The sequence below is a fragment of the Cryptomeria japonica genome, chromosome 4, assembly GCF_030272615.1.
Source record: "Cryptomeria japonica chromosome 4, Sugi_1.0, whole genome shotgun sequence".
NCBI classification, from domain to species: Eukaryota; Viridiplantae; Streptophyta; class Pinopsida; order Cupressales; family Cupressaceae; genus Cryptomeria; species Cryptomeria japonica.
Window position 1 is genome coordinate 236,100,309 of NC_081408.1, and position 13,756 is coordinate 236,114,064.

Below are 13,756 nucleotides of genomic sequence, written 5' to 3' on the forward strand. Positions count from 1 at the left end.
TGAAGAAATGAAAGATCAAGTCAAAATCAAGAATTTTGCTCCAGACCCTTCCAAAGGGTCTAGAGCGAAATTCTCAATTTCACCTAATTTTCTCATGATGAAGGTCAAGTTGTAGATTCCTAGGCTTTGGTGAAGATAAAGATAGTGTATTCCTACCTTGGAAGGCATTTTGGAGTAGAGACATGATGGAATTTATCCTAAAATGCAAATTTTGTTCCTGACCCTTCCAAAGGGTCTAGAGCGAAATCATTAAAGATTCCATCTTGCTCCAAATTTACCTCAAACTTGGTATTGGTTGAGATTATAGGGACCCTTAGTCATGCATCTAAGCAAGCATGGTCACAAAGTGAGAAGAATTTAGGGCAGGAATGCAAAATTTGCCCTTGACCCTTCCAAAGGGTCCAAATCAAAAATCTAATAGGGCCTGTCCCTGGAGAGGATAATAAGCAAAATTCCATTTTGATGTCTTCTCATTAATAATTTAAGGTGGAAAATGCTATGTTGAAATGAATATGTCATATATTCTTAATCATTCTTTGGTTTATTTTGTAGATGGAAGAAGACTAGGCTAGGGCAAGGATGACCTATTCTAGTCCATCATCATCAAGGACACTCCAAATGCAAGGAGGAAGACTTCAAGTGTTTGAGAAAAGAATTGGGATATTTCAAGTGTTCAATGAGTTATAAGCTATCCTCAAGGACTCCATTCTACCACATAAAGACCATAGGATGACAAAGAAGAATGACCTTACCAACACTTCAAGGTGAGGTATGGTACCAGAGAAAGAAGACTTGATAGTAAGGAAGCCTCATCAAGCACATGGGAGTGAAGGAGGTATATCATTCATCACATCAAGGACAAAGGAGGATCAACCAAGACACGGGTGTCAAACAAGGTGGCATCCCAGTCACAGCTCCTCTAGTTGGATTGGTCCACCTCACCATGTCCAGATTCAATGTACGTGACTCCTCGGAGATGACACAGACTTCGGTGTACCTACCCCCATTTCCTATTAGTCCTCACTCTTGAAATGTAATTTTCACATTGCCTAGAGGAGGTTTGTTATAATAAACCCTAATTAGGGTTTCTATCTTTTAATCCTAGCCATTGATTCTAAGACAATTAGAGTCGTATGTTTGTGAAGGGTTCTCTATATAAAGCCTCGGCTCCTCATTTGTAAGGGTTAATAGTGAATAGTTAGATAACAGATAATAGCTAGTAGTAAAAGAATAGGAAATAGTTAGAGTAGAGTAGAAATAGAAGGCAAAGATTGTTGCCAAGATATTGTTGCAAAAGACCTGTAAACTTCATTGAAGAAATGGTGAATTCTATGGGTCGATTCAAAAATTTGATTTCATGTTATTAGGTGAATGGAAGAAATTTGTATGACCAACGGTGAAATTCATATATCCATACTGCTAGTGGTTTGTTGATTATAGACTTGCCTTGCGTAGTCAATTGGAATCATTCAGCTTAATCTTAACTTCAATTATTGTTTCTTCATTGATATGCATCAACTTGATAGTGCCCATGCTTGTAGCAGTGATCTAAACTTCATAAATATTTCCTCATAAGATCACACTAATCTTGTGGAGATGATCCTAGGATGTCAAAGCAAGACTTAGTTAGAATTTCATCAAAGGTCATTCATTGTTCTTACGTTCTTAGCTTTAGAAATAGATCCCATTCCAACCCTTATCCTTTTCTCTTTTTTCAAAATTAAGGGCCAGTGAAATTCCACGTTCCAATAATATCTAAAGCAAATCAGATGTTCAGGTCATCGAAAGTAAGTCCCCTTGTGATTCCAGCAAAATCACATTGTACCGCAAAGAGCTTATCTACATGTAGAGAACCTACATATCAGAACCTTGGAGTTACTCCAACTGATCCTTTGGCGAGATCTTCAGTAGGCAAGAAACTTTGTTCAAGAGAGGATAAGGTACCTTTAGGTATTTTATTCTATTTTTGGTCATGTATAAAAGACACATCAATAGAATTGGTTCTAGTAGGAGGGCATGATCGCAATAAATGTCTGAATAGCTGATAGAATTAGGAGTGCCTGATAGTGAATGCAAGCTCTTGAATTAAAGGAAGATCAGTGGAAAGCCATCTCCAATGCTTGATGAAAGTGGTACAGAGAAAGGAAGGTGATCACTAGGTCGTCAATCGGACTTGTGAGAAAAGGAAGCACTTTAAGCAAGATGGAACCAATTGAGCTTTCAATTTGAATCTGAGATATTCAAGATCTCACTTATTCCTGAAAAAAAAAGTGAAAATAGAAAATCCAAAAAAGTGAAAAATAGAAAATCAAAAAAAATCAAAAAAACAAAAAAGAAAGATTTCTCGATGGAGTGACAACAGTTTCACAATGAGCAACAAGTTGATTTTCCTCAACTTTGGTGGAGATTGGATACACAGCTTTATCCAAGCAGATTGTCCAATTTTGCAAGCCCAGAGTAGTGTCGAGTCCATGAGACTAATGAACATGATAAAATGCATTGCTTGAAGTACTTATCAAGGATAGAATCGGCAGCACAGGGAAAGATCTTCTTTTGGGATGTCCCTAGACCAGAGGTAGAAGAAGGCAATTTCACTGTCCCAGAAACCAAAGATCCTCTTCTGAGCTTCTTGTGGATGATTGAGAATCAACTTATTTTGAATGGTGAAATGCATTTAGAAAACATATTGCTACCATTGTGGTGTAGAATTCACAGTGCACCTCATTCTGAGTTTACTTGCTCAGTATGTGAAATGGCCATCAATCAAGTCAGAAACCAGCTTGGAATGCTAACTTTGTCTAAGGAAGAATGTATTGTGAGCATATCTTGGGGTGCACATCTTGCAGTTGAATTTAGGAGAACCTATGAAAAATACATTGCTCCAGCACCTGATTGTGAGAAGGACTAGTTGCACATCGATGATACCAATGCACCTAATGATCAATGTATGGATAACTCACCATGCCTTGCACCTAAAGAAGAAAGCCATGAAACAAAAGTTGAAGAAGCAGTTGAGAATGCTTAGACAATGATAAAAGAAGATCCAAGAGTTGAACAAGCAATCAAAGGAGAAGATGAATCATTCCTTGAATAATTCTCACTCATGCTATAGAAGGAGATCCTTGAGAATGAATTACAAGAAATTTCAAATAGCACCCTTGAAGAGCACAATCAAACTGAGATGTTGGACAAAGAGCTACAAATCATCATAGGTGAGCCTAGATATGAAGAACAATTTGAGGGGGTGCTCAAGGATGTCCTCACTCTCATGATATTCAAGGGAGCACTGAAGGACCATATAGAGGAAGCACAAATGAAATCACTGCCAAAATTTTTTAAAGATAAACAAGTTATGGTGAGTGATGTGATTCATCATCAACTCTCACCTCCCGAGACTATGCATGAAGGAGAAAGGCCACCAGAGATTATATTTGATCAACTAGAGGAGATGTTTGAATCTTAATCCATCAAGGAGACTCTCATTTTTGAAGATATGCGAACAAAATTTCATGAAGATGCTTGGTTTATGCAAGATGTCTCAAATAAAACAAAGAATGTTGAGCTATTAGAAGGGGCGCTAAGCTTATTGAAAAAATAACTTGTATGTAAAGATCAACATGTTGTGGATGCTCATGGAATGGTTTATCATCAATGGTGACCTCTTGAAGCAGCTAGTGACCTCGCTTCTGACAATGCAGTTCCATCTAAGCCTGAAATATGCTAGGTTGTCTCTTTCCTTAATCCTAGCCCTGAAAGTTATTATGATTTTGATTATGGGGATTTTGGGAAAACAACTTGCATCTGAATTGATCATGGTCCTAACAAATTGCCCTAGTTGGTCATTTTAAGTGAAAACTTGCTTGAGTATGAGAAATGCATGGTGAGAGTTTTCTTTTTTATATTTAAGGATGAATTTTCTCGACTGAGAACCATCACTTTTGCCATGCTCCTATTGCGCAACCTAAGAAATCATGTAAATATACACACATATTTTTCTTCTTTGAGTCCTGTCGAGTCTTGTATATAGCTTTTAGAGTAGGTTTTCCTTTTGTGTGTTTTAGCTTAGAGGCCTTTTGAGCCTTGTTCTTAATCTTCTTTGAGTCATTTGACTCATGATCCTAAGTGGTTTAGGTAGTTCAGTTGTTTGCTTTATTTACATAGTTTTCTTTTTGGTGTGCTCTTTAGCTTAGTTTTCTTTTGGGGGTAGTTGTCTATTTAGTTTAGGTGCCTTGAGTAGGAACCTCCATTTGTGAGAAGGGTGTCTGTGTTGTTTGCTCACACATTGGCAACATCTTGGATCTTATGTCAAACTCATTTCTTAGATATCTATTCATGAAGTGCTTGGAATCCGAGGTTGTTCCTCTTTAGCTTTATCATCTGATTAGGACTTGTATTTGATTTGGAAGGGAATCACTTTTTCTATATCTTGATGTCGATATCTGTTGATTACTATATCTTTACACATTAATAAACTCCGAGTCATTATGGTTTTTAGGCAAAGCTATGATTAGTGAAAAATCTAAAATCTGGCTTTAGCACCACCGCAATCCTCAAACCCTAGTAAGCTTCATTGCTTACAAGCCAAAGGAATTAATAGAACAAAAGAGAAATATCAAAAGGAAAAGATGAGAAAATGAAAGAGAAAAAATGAAGAAAAAATGAAATGAAATGAAATATCAAAATTGGCCAATGGGAATATGCGAGTAACTTCATTGGGGCTATGGACGCTTGGATGGAAATGGAGCAATGGTTCGTGAGATTGTGGTGATAACCTCATCAGGACTATAGACATCTGACTGGCAGCGAGGCTCTATCTAGGATGCCTATGAAGTTTAGATATACTACATAGCCAATCACAGGGGAACCTCAAAGTCATAGTTGTCTTGTCGAGAGGAATGAATACACTTGCACACACCTGAGTAATCAAAGACTAAGTGTCTTGACCTAGTTAAGGATTCTCCTTCCATATTGAGTACATTTTCTATTCTCTTGATAAGTTGGGTCGAATTTTCTAGAGGTTCTAAGTGTCAATTGAGTCTTTATCTTTGAAATGCTCAAGAAAATTTATTCAAGGTAGGGCTAGATGTTGTGACGTATTCACACATCGCCCCATTGCAAATGGGGACCCCTACTTTTCTCCTTTCTGGGGTTTGTTTCTAGGTCTTTTAGAGTTTTTTCTATTAGCCTTTGCATGCTGAGTGTTTCCAGGGGGATCACTAGGATGGCATGATCTACTTGAGCTAGGGGGAGTTAGCATGTGCTCCAGGTTAGGGTTTTTTTGAAAGTCTCCCTTAGGACTAGTCTTCCTCATGTTCCCAATAGTGTCTTTTTGAGTTTCAGGAGGTTAATGAAGCTTGGTGAGTGAATATCATCTTTGAAGGTATGAGTCAGGTCAAATGGTAAGTGATGAAGTCTTGGGTGTTGATTGATGAGTAGTTGACCTATCTGTCCTTTGTAGACACCTTGGACAAATCTAGACATGATGATTTGATGAAATGGTCAAGAAGCCTGAGCTAGACTTGAATTTCACTCCTAACCCTTCCAAAGGGTCTAGAGCAAAATTTCACCAAGGACCCAAGATTTCACCTAAGTCAAAGAATGGTTGAGTGAATTGGCAAGGATATGGAAGGATATGCACCAAGGGTTGAGCCTAGGTAAAAGTCAAGTTAATTCCAAAGTGAATCAAGCCTAGAATCAGGAATTTTGCTCCTGACCCTTCCAAAGGGTCCAGAGTGAATTCCTTCATAAGATATTTTACCTTGCCCAAACCTATGAACTAATCCTTGTCCCATGATTTTTTTGAAAGCCAAGCACTTCTTTGGATAAGGAAATATGAAAATGAAGTCAAGATTTGAGCCTAAATATGAATTTCACTCCTGACCCTTTCGAGGGGTCTAGAGGGAAATTCTTGAATGACCTTATTTTCTCACTAAGACCTTGAAATAAATGCCACATTGACAACAATTTGACTTAATGATGATAGGAGGAGGCCTAAGAAGTTATATTCAAGCCAAGAAAGGGAGGAAAAAGGTGAGAAATGAGCCCAAGTAATAATTTTGCTCCTGACCCTTCCAAAGGGTCTAAAGCAAAATTCCTAAGTGGTCTACTATTTTGCCTAGGTCCTTGAGCAAAACCTTATCCTTGGAAATTTTGGTGGTGAATGACTTTATCTTGGTGAGTTAATGTTTAAAATGAGGTCTGATTGAGCAACTTTGTCAAAATTATCTCCTAACCCTTCCAAAGGGTCCAAAGAAAAATTCTTGAAAACACCCATTTTCTCCTTAGATGAGGTCAAGACCTTGGTTCCTATGGCATGGATGCAAGTGGAGTGGTGTATATTTTCCTTGCAAAGGAGATTGGAGTTGAAATGATGAAATGTCAAGCCTAGAGTGTGAATTTTTCTCCTGACCCTTCCAAAGGGTCTAGAGCGAAATTCCACAAAACCACTCCCCAAATGTGAAGGATTTTTGCCTAGAAAGATAATCTCGCTCCTAACCCTTCCAAAGGGTCCAGAGCCAAACTCTTAAGAGCACCTATTTCCCTTTCAAAACAAGTGAAGTTCTTGGTTTTTATGGCCTGGATAGGAATAGATTGATATGTCTTTGCCCTTTTGAGATGAATTGAAGTGTAAAAATGATGAAATAAGCTCAAGAAGGTGAATTTCGCTCCTGACCCTTCCAAAGCAAAATTCCTAAAATTTGCCTTTTCCTTTCATTTTTGTGTCAAGCTAAGTGTGGATCAAGGTAGATTGGGCTTGGAAGGACCCATAGGCATGCCTTGGAATGGATTGTGGCTACAGATGATTAATATTTTAGGCTAGGACTTGAATTTCACTCCTGACCCTTCCAAAGGGTCCAGAGCAAAATCCTAGATAGGTCTTGTCCCTAGCCATGATTTTTAGCGAAATTCTCCTTTCTAGCCATTTTGAGGTCAAACAAAGTGTTGCAAGCATGGGAGAAGGATCCAAATGGAGAGTTAAGGTAGAAAAAAGTGAGAAGAGTGGAGGCAAGCAAGAGAAATCAACCTAAATCAAGAATTTCTCTCCTGACCCTTTCAAAGGGTCCAGAGCAAAATTCCTCAAAGCACCTATTTTCTCCTTGTGTGAAGCAAAATAATTGATTCCTATGGAATTATTGAAGGAGGAGTGAGGTATTCTTGTCTTTTGAAGTAAATTGGAATGAATAAAATGAAGGATCAAGCCAAAATCAAGAATTTCACTCCTAGCCCTTCCAAAGGGTCTAGAGCAAAATTCTCAATTTCACCTAATTTGCTCATGATGAAGGTCAAGTTGTGGATTCCTAGGATTTGGTGAAGAGAAGGTTAGTGTATTATTTCCTTGGAAGGCATTTTGGAGTAGAGACATGATGGAATTTGTCCTAAAATGCAAATTTCACTCGTGACCCTTCCAAAGGGTCCGAAGCGAAATCATTAAAGATTCCATCTTGCTCCAATTTTACCTCAAACTTGGTATTGTTTGAGATTATATGGATCCTTAGGCATGCATCTAAGGAAGCATTATCACAAAGTGAGAACAATTTAGGCCAGGAATGCAAAATTCACACCTGACCCTTCCAAAGGGTCCAGAGCAAAAATCTAATAGGGCCTATCCCTGGAGAGGATATTGAGCAAAATTCCATTTTGATGTCTTCTCATTAATGATTTAAGGTTTAAAATGCTATGTTGAAATGAATATGTCATATGTGATTAATCATCCTTTGGTTTATTTTGCAAATGGAAGAAGACTAGGCTAGGGCAAGGATGACCTATTCTAGTCCATCATCATCAAGGACACTCCAAATGCATGGAGGAAGACTTCAAGTGTTCTGGAAAAGCATTGGGAGATTTCAAGTGTTCAATTAGTTCTAAGCTATCCTCAAGGACTCCATTCTACCACATGAAGACCATAGGATGACAAATAAGAATGACCTTACCAACACTTCTAGGCAAGGTATGCTATCGGAGAAAGAAGACTTGACAGTAAGGAATTCTCATCAAGCACATGGGAGTGAAGGAGGTATATCATTCATCACATCAAGGATAGAGGAGGATCAACCAAGACACATGCGTTAATAGACAAGGTGGCATCCCAGTCACAGCTCCTCTAGTTAGATTGGTCCACCTCACCATGTCCAGATTCAATGTACATGACTCCTCAGAGATGGCATAGACTTCGGTGTACCTACCCCCTCTTCCTATTGGTCCTTACTCTTGAAATCTAATTTTCTCATTGGCTAGAGGAAGTTTGTTGTAACAAACCCTAATTAGGGTTTCTATCTTGTAATCCTAGCCATTGGTTCTAAGACAATTAGAGTCATCTGTTTGTAAAGGGTTCTCTATTTAAATCCTTGGCTCCTCATTTGTAAGGGTTAATAGTGAATAGTTAGCTAATAGAGAATAGTTAGTAGTAAAAGAATAGGAAATAGTTAGAGTAGAGTAGAAAGACAAGGCAAATATTGTTGCCAAGATATTGTTGCAAAAGACTTGCAAACTTTATTGAAGAAATGATGAATTCTATGGGTTGATTCAACAACTTGCATGGTCTCTATACTTATCAAATTTGATTTCATGTTATTAGGTGAATGGAAGAAATTTGTATGACCAATGGTGAAATTCATATATCCATACTGCTAGCAGTTTGTTGATTGCAGAATTGCCTTGCGTAGTCAACTGGAATCATTCAGCTTAAGCTTAACTTCAATTATCATTTCTTCATTGATATTCATCAACTTGAAGGTGTCCATGCTTGTAGCGATGATCTAAACATCATAAAGCTTTCCTCAAAAGATCGCACTAATCTTTTGGAGATGATCATAAGATGTCAAAGAAAGACTTAGTTTGAATGTCATCAAAGGTCATTCATTGCTCTTACATTCTTAGCGTTAGAAATAGATCCCATTCCAACCCTTATCCTTTTTCCTTTTTATAAAATCAAGGGCTGGTGAAATTCCACATTCTAGTAGTATCTAAAGTAAATCAGACATTTAGGTCATCGAAAGCAAGTCCCCTTGTGATTCTAGCATAATCACATCATACCGCAAGGAGTTTATCCACACATAGAGAACCTACATATCAGAAGCTTGGAGTTACTCCGACTTATCCTTCGGTGAGATTTTCAGCAGTCGAGAAACTTTGTTCAAGAGAGTATAAGGTACCTTTAGGTATTTTATTCTATTTTTTGTTGTTTACAAAAGACACATCAATAGTACAGGAATAGGTATGGGTAGGAGAACTAGGTACGTGGGTATGGGCAGTTGTTTTTACCCTTGGGTGCGCTCGTACGTGTATATATAGACATAATTTTTTTAAAGAAATATACAAAGTTGTAAAACTAAATACATTTCATAGTTTGATACTTCATCATTGATCAATGCCAAATGCCAAAATGGTAGTGATATAGATAAATATTAAATGCGAACTGATAGTTAAATATTTAATATTTATGTTTATCACTTGGCATTCATTAGTGATAATTTTAGTTGGCTAAGTTCTTGATTCTTGTCTCCACTCCTAGATCTCCTCATTGTAGTCAAATTTCTTATATGACAAGAGGTCCCACTAACTAGTGGGGGTTGGGAGTGGAGATCCTAATGGGTTTGAGGGGCAACAATTTAAAGCTGGGCAAGTTGTTAGATGTGAGAAAAACCCAATGATAGAAGGGGTGCTAGGAAACATTTCATTTCCCTACGAGCTAGAAGTGGGGGTTTAGAGGCTATGCACCTACAAATTTTTTTTTTTTAAATGAGGAAAGAGAGAGTGAAGAGAGAAAAATGATATGTTCATTGGGTGAAATGATGAGAGCAATCTACTACTCAGCAAGATTTGCCAACCTCATTTATTCTCTTATGATGTGCTCACTCAAAAGGACAAACTGCAAACTGATATGCAATCATTTATTAGCACCTTCAAGATGCCATATGACTCCTTCTCCACATATGGACAAATTGCTCACCGGTTTCAACTTTAGTCTACAAGACTAGAGGCAGAGATAAGCAACCGGACACGTAATTTGTAGGACCTTCAAATGGTCCTAATGCCAAGACTGCAAATTCTCCATAAATGCTACCTCAATATAGATTCCCTAATGGTTACTCATGAGATGAGTAACATGGATACCATCAAGGAGCAGGTTTATCAGATGCAAATAGAGCATGAGGTTGCTACCTCATTGCTTGAATCATGGTCTTTATCCATGAAGACATTTATGTAGGACTTTAAATCAATTTTTGATAAGTTTCACTCTTTATTGTCATAAACTCTTTAAATCATTTATTAATGCTAAAGGAATAGGGGTTATTCAGCTATAATTTGTCATTGTTGGCAGAGGGGGAGAAGTATACTAGTATTTAAATTTTGATGCATACTATGTATACTTTCATGTTATTTTTGTTAAGGAGTAGTATACATTGTATTTTCTGCAAAAGGGATAACGTATATGCTTAGGGGGAGTAATTTTGATTATGGCATATTTTTGTTGTAAAACACTTAGATGTCAAAATTTTCCTAAGTGTTGCCATCAATGCCAAAAGGGGAGGTTGTTGCCATTTTTCATGATTGATGCTATGATTGTCATTGATGGACACACACTTGATTTGAGATCACTTTTTGTATGTATGAGTTAAAGCTCAAATGGTATTTGTTCCAACCGGTATGATGTAATATAGTCTTTAGACTATCAGTGTTCTGCAGAAAGTGTTTACTGGTCTCTAGCAATATGAAGACCCCAAGCGATTTGAGGATCTGAAGCAGTATGAAGGATTGAAGTGGCACAACTCACATTTCCTAGTCTTCATTTTGTCAAACCGGCAACCGGTATTTTGCTTAAACCAGTATTTTGTTTGAACTGGTAATACTTTGTGATGAGTTACCAACTGACATTTTGTGATGAGTTACCATCCATCGATTGTTTGGCGGTGCCAACACTTTGGCGATGCATTTGTGTTGTGTTACCAAAAGTGTCCAGATGCATTGAATCTAGGAAATTGTATTGTAATCCTATTGGACTAACATGAAATCAGATTCCTTTATAAGGACATCATGTCTAGGGTTTTATGTTGTTGCTAGGGTTTAAGGTGGTTGATGAGTTTTTGTAAGTGTGATTATAGCAGATAAGTTCACGTCTGTAAGAGAAGGTAGAGTGTGAATGTGTTCAAGACTGAAGTGATGCTGGAATGCATTAGGAACGAGCTATCAAGGATCTAACCAAGCAATCTGTGCTATTTTCTAGATCACTCATTTGTTTATTACTCACATCTTCGACAAGTCTGAAGTGCTCAACAAGGTAGGCCCAAAAAGCCTTATGTAAACCCTCTAACAAGGTGGTTCACATCTATGGATCTAAAATCCTTTCGAAAGGTAGTCTTTAATCAAAGTTATCTCCTAACAGAGATTGAGATTCCTAATAGGATCTGTTTTGGTAAAGAACATTGTATGACCTTAACCAATCTAACCATAACTGGTCTGGTTCCTATTCTGCAAATAGTTACTTGTGAGTTTCATCTCACCATGGTTTTTCCCATTTGGGTTTCCACATCAAAATCTCTTGTGTTATGGTGATTGTGCTTCTATGGATGAATGCATTATTTGCTATTTGGTTTGCATGTGTGCTAACCAGTTTGTTTGCTAAACTATTTTACCGGTTTACTGCTAGACTAGTAAAGCGTTTAAGTACAGTAAGTTTTGGCATACTAATTCACCCCCTCCTCTTAGTATTCATCGATTGGTATCAGAGCCAACCTTTCTATAAGTTTAACCACTTGGAAAGAGATATGGGGAAATACACTATGATGGAACTTACTCATGGGCTCACTCAGTCTAAGAAAGCCTATGATGAACTTATGGTAAAATATAAGGCCTCTCAGGAATGCTAAAAAATTGATGGAGCTAACTGAAAATGGTTCCTCTAATGAAGCAAACATGGGAGCCCTAATTCAAGAAGTAAAAAGGTTGAATGAATCCAATTCCAACCTAAGAAAAGAGTTGGAAGGACTGACTATCTGAATGTGTCAAGAGCTTGAGAACCAGAGGAAAGTTGAAGATCTTGTAAAAGACAGAGATCATGAGATCTCCAAGTTAAAACAAGAAATCAGTGCCCTAACCGCTCAACTACATGCGAGCAAAGTTGAAAAGGAAGACATGCATGGAGAACTGAACATAGCCATCTCTGAGAATGAAAACTTGATGGAAACAAATGCTACCATTTCCAATGAACTCTCTAAGTCAAAAGAAATACTTGCTAAGTTAAAGAAGAGTACTGTTAAGCTAGAGCAAAAGCTTGAATCGGCCAAACCTGTCAAGAATACTGATGGACTTGGTTACTCTGGTCATGAGGAAGGTGAGACCTCTGGTGTAAATGCTGAAGCATCAAAGAAGTACATGACATTCAAAGGTAAAGGTAAGCAAAAGTTCAAACCTATTTTCTTTAACTGTCTTAAAGAAGGACATACTGCTAATGTGTGTAGGAGCAAAGCCTACAATAATTTTCCTTACTTTATAAACAATGTACCTAGATCCAATAAGTTGAATGGTAATTGTTATGCATGCAACAAGTTTGGGCATAGAGCATCTGAATGCAGGTTTGTTATGAACAACACTAGAAGATATCCTCAGAGGACTCAAGGAGTTGGTCTCAAAACTTTTGTGAACCAAAATTCCAACCAGTCTAATACCTTTAATCATCAGTCAGGTAGCAGTGGCTATCAAGCGGCAACCAATTGGAGAGAAAACTGTTTGATTTTTCATTGTCATGGTCACACTACTGCAACATGTAGGAGGAAGAATGGTAACATGAATAATGGACCATGGAGAGAACCTAGAATGGTCTGCTATCATTGCAAGAAATCGGGTCACATTGCTAGATTCTACAAAACAAGAAAGAACATATTGGATGACATACCGGTTACTCCAAAAGGAAAGATTGATATTGAAACTGTTCAAGTAGATATGAACAAAACTTGGAAAAAGAAACCAGGAGTTTTGCAAAAAGAACCGGTTGTGGGCACCTAGTGTGGAAATTTCAGAACTGACAAACTAAGCTACAAAGAGCTTAGGGGGAGAAAACAGTGAAATATCTTGAGCCCCCAGTTGACACCAGTAAAAGAACTTAACCGGTATGAGATACCTGTCAGTCAGTAGAAGACCAGAAATGGTAAAAGGTAAATTAGGGTTTACACCCTAATAGTGGAGAATTTATTATGGTAGGTGGAGAACATATTTAAAAGGAATTTTCAAATCATTTCTCACTTATCATTTCTTGAGCGAAGAAGTTTTTCAAGTTTAGAGTGAAGAAAAGCGATTTACACTACGATTCAAAGAATTTATCAAAATCCTGAAGAAGAATCTGAGGAAATCATCTCTTGGAGAAGTATAGAACGCAATGCGGTATTTTAGAAACCAAAGGAGTGTGTAGCAAAGTTCAAATTGTGAAGCCCTAAATTTTGATCTACGAAGGTATTTTTCAAAATTCTCTGTTTATCATGGCTTCCGCATCACATGCTAGTTCTAGTGCACCTGTTTATTTTGTAGATTTCATCAAATGAAAGGAAAAATGCAATGCCCTATCCCTAGTACCCGTTGGAGTTATAGTGGAGGAAGGCATTTCAGATTACATTGATTGTAAAATTGAAGACTTAGGGTCTCTTGTAATCCATTCCTAGTTGTGTTTGTTTTGTGGGAAGGATAAGAAGATTAAACCAAAATTTAGCATTCTAGAAAAGAAGAAACTCCACTACGTAGTCTATTTTCTTAAACAATTTCTAGA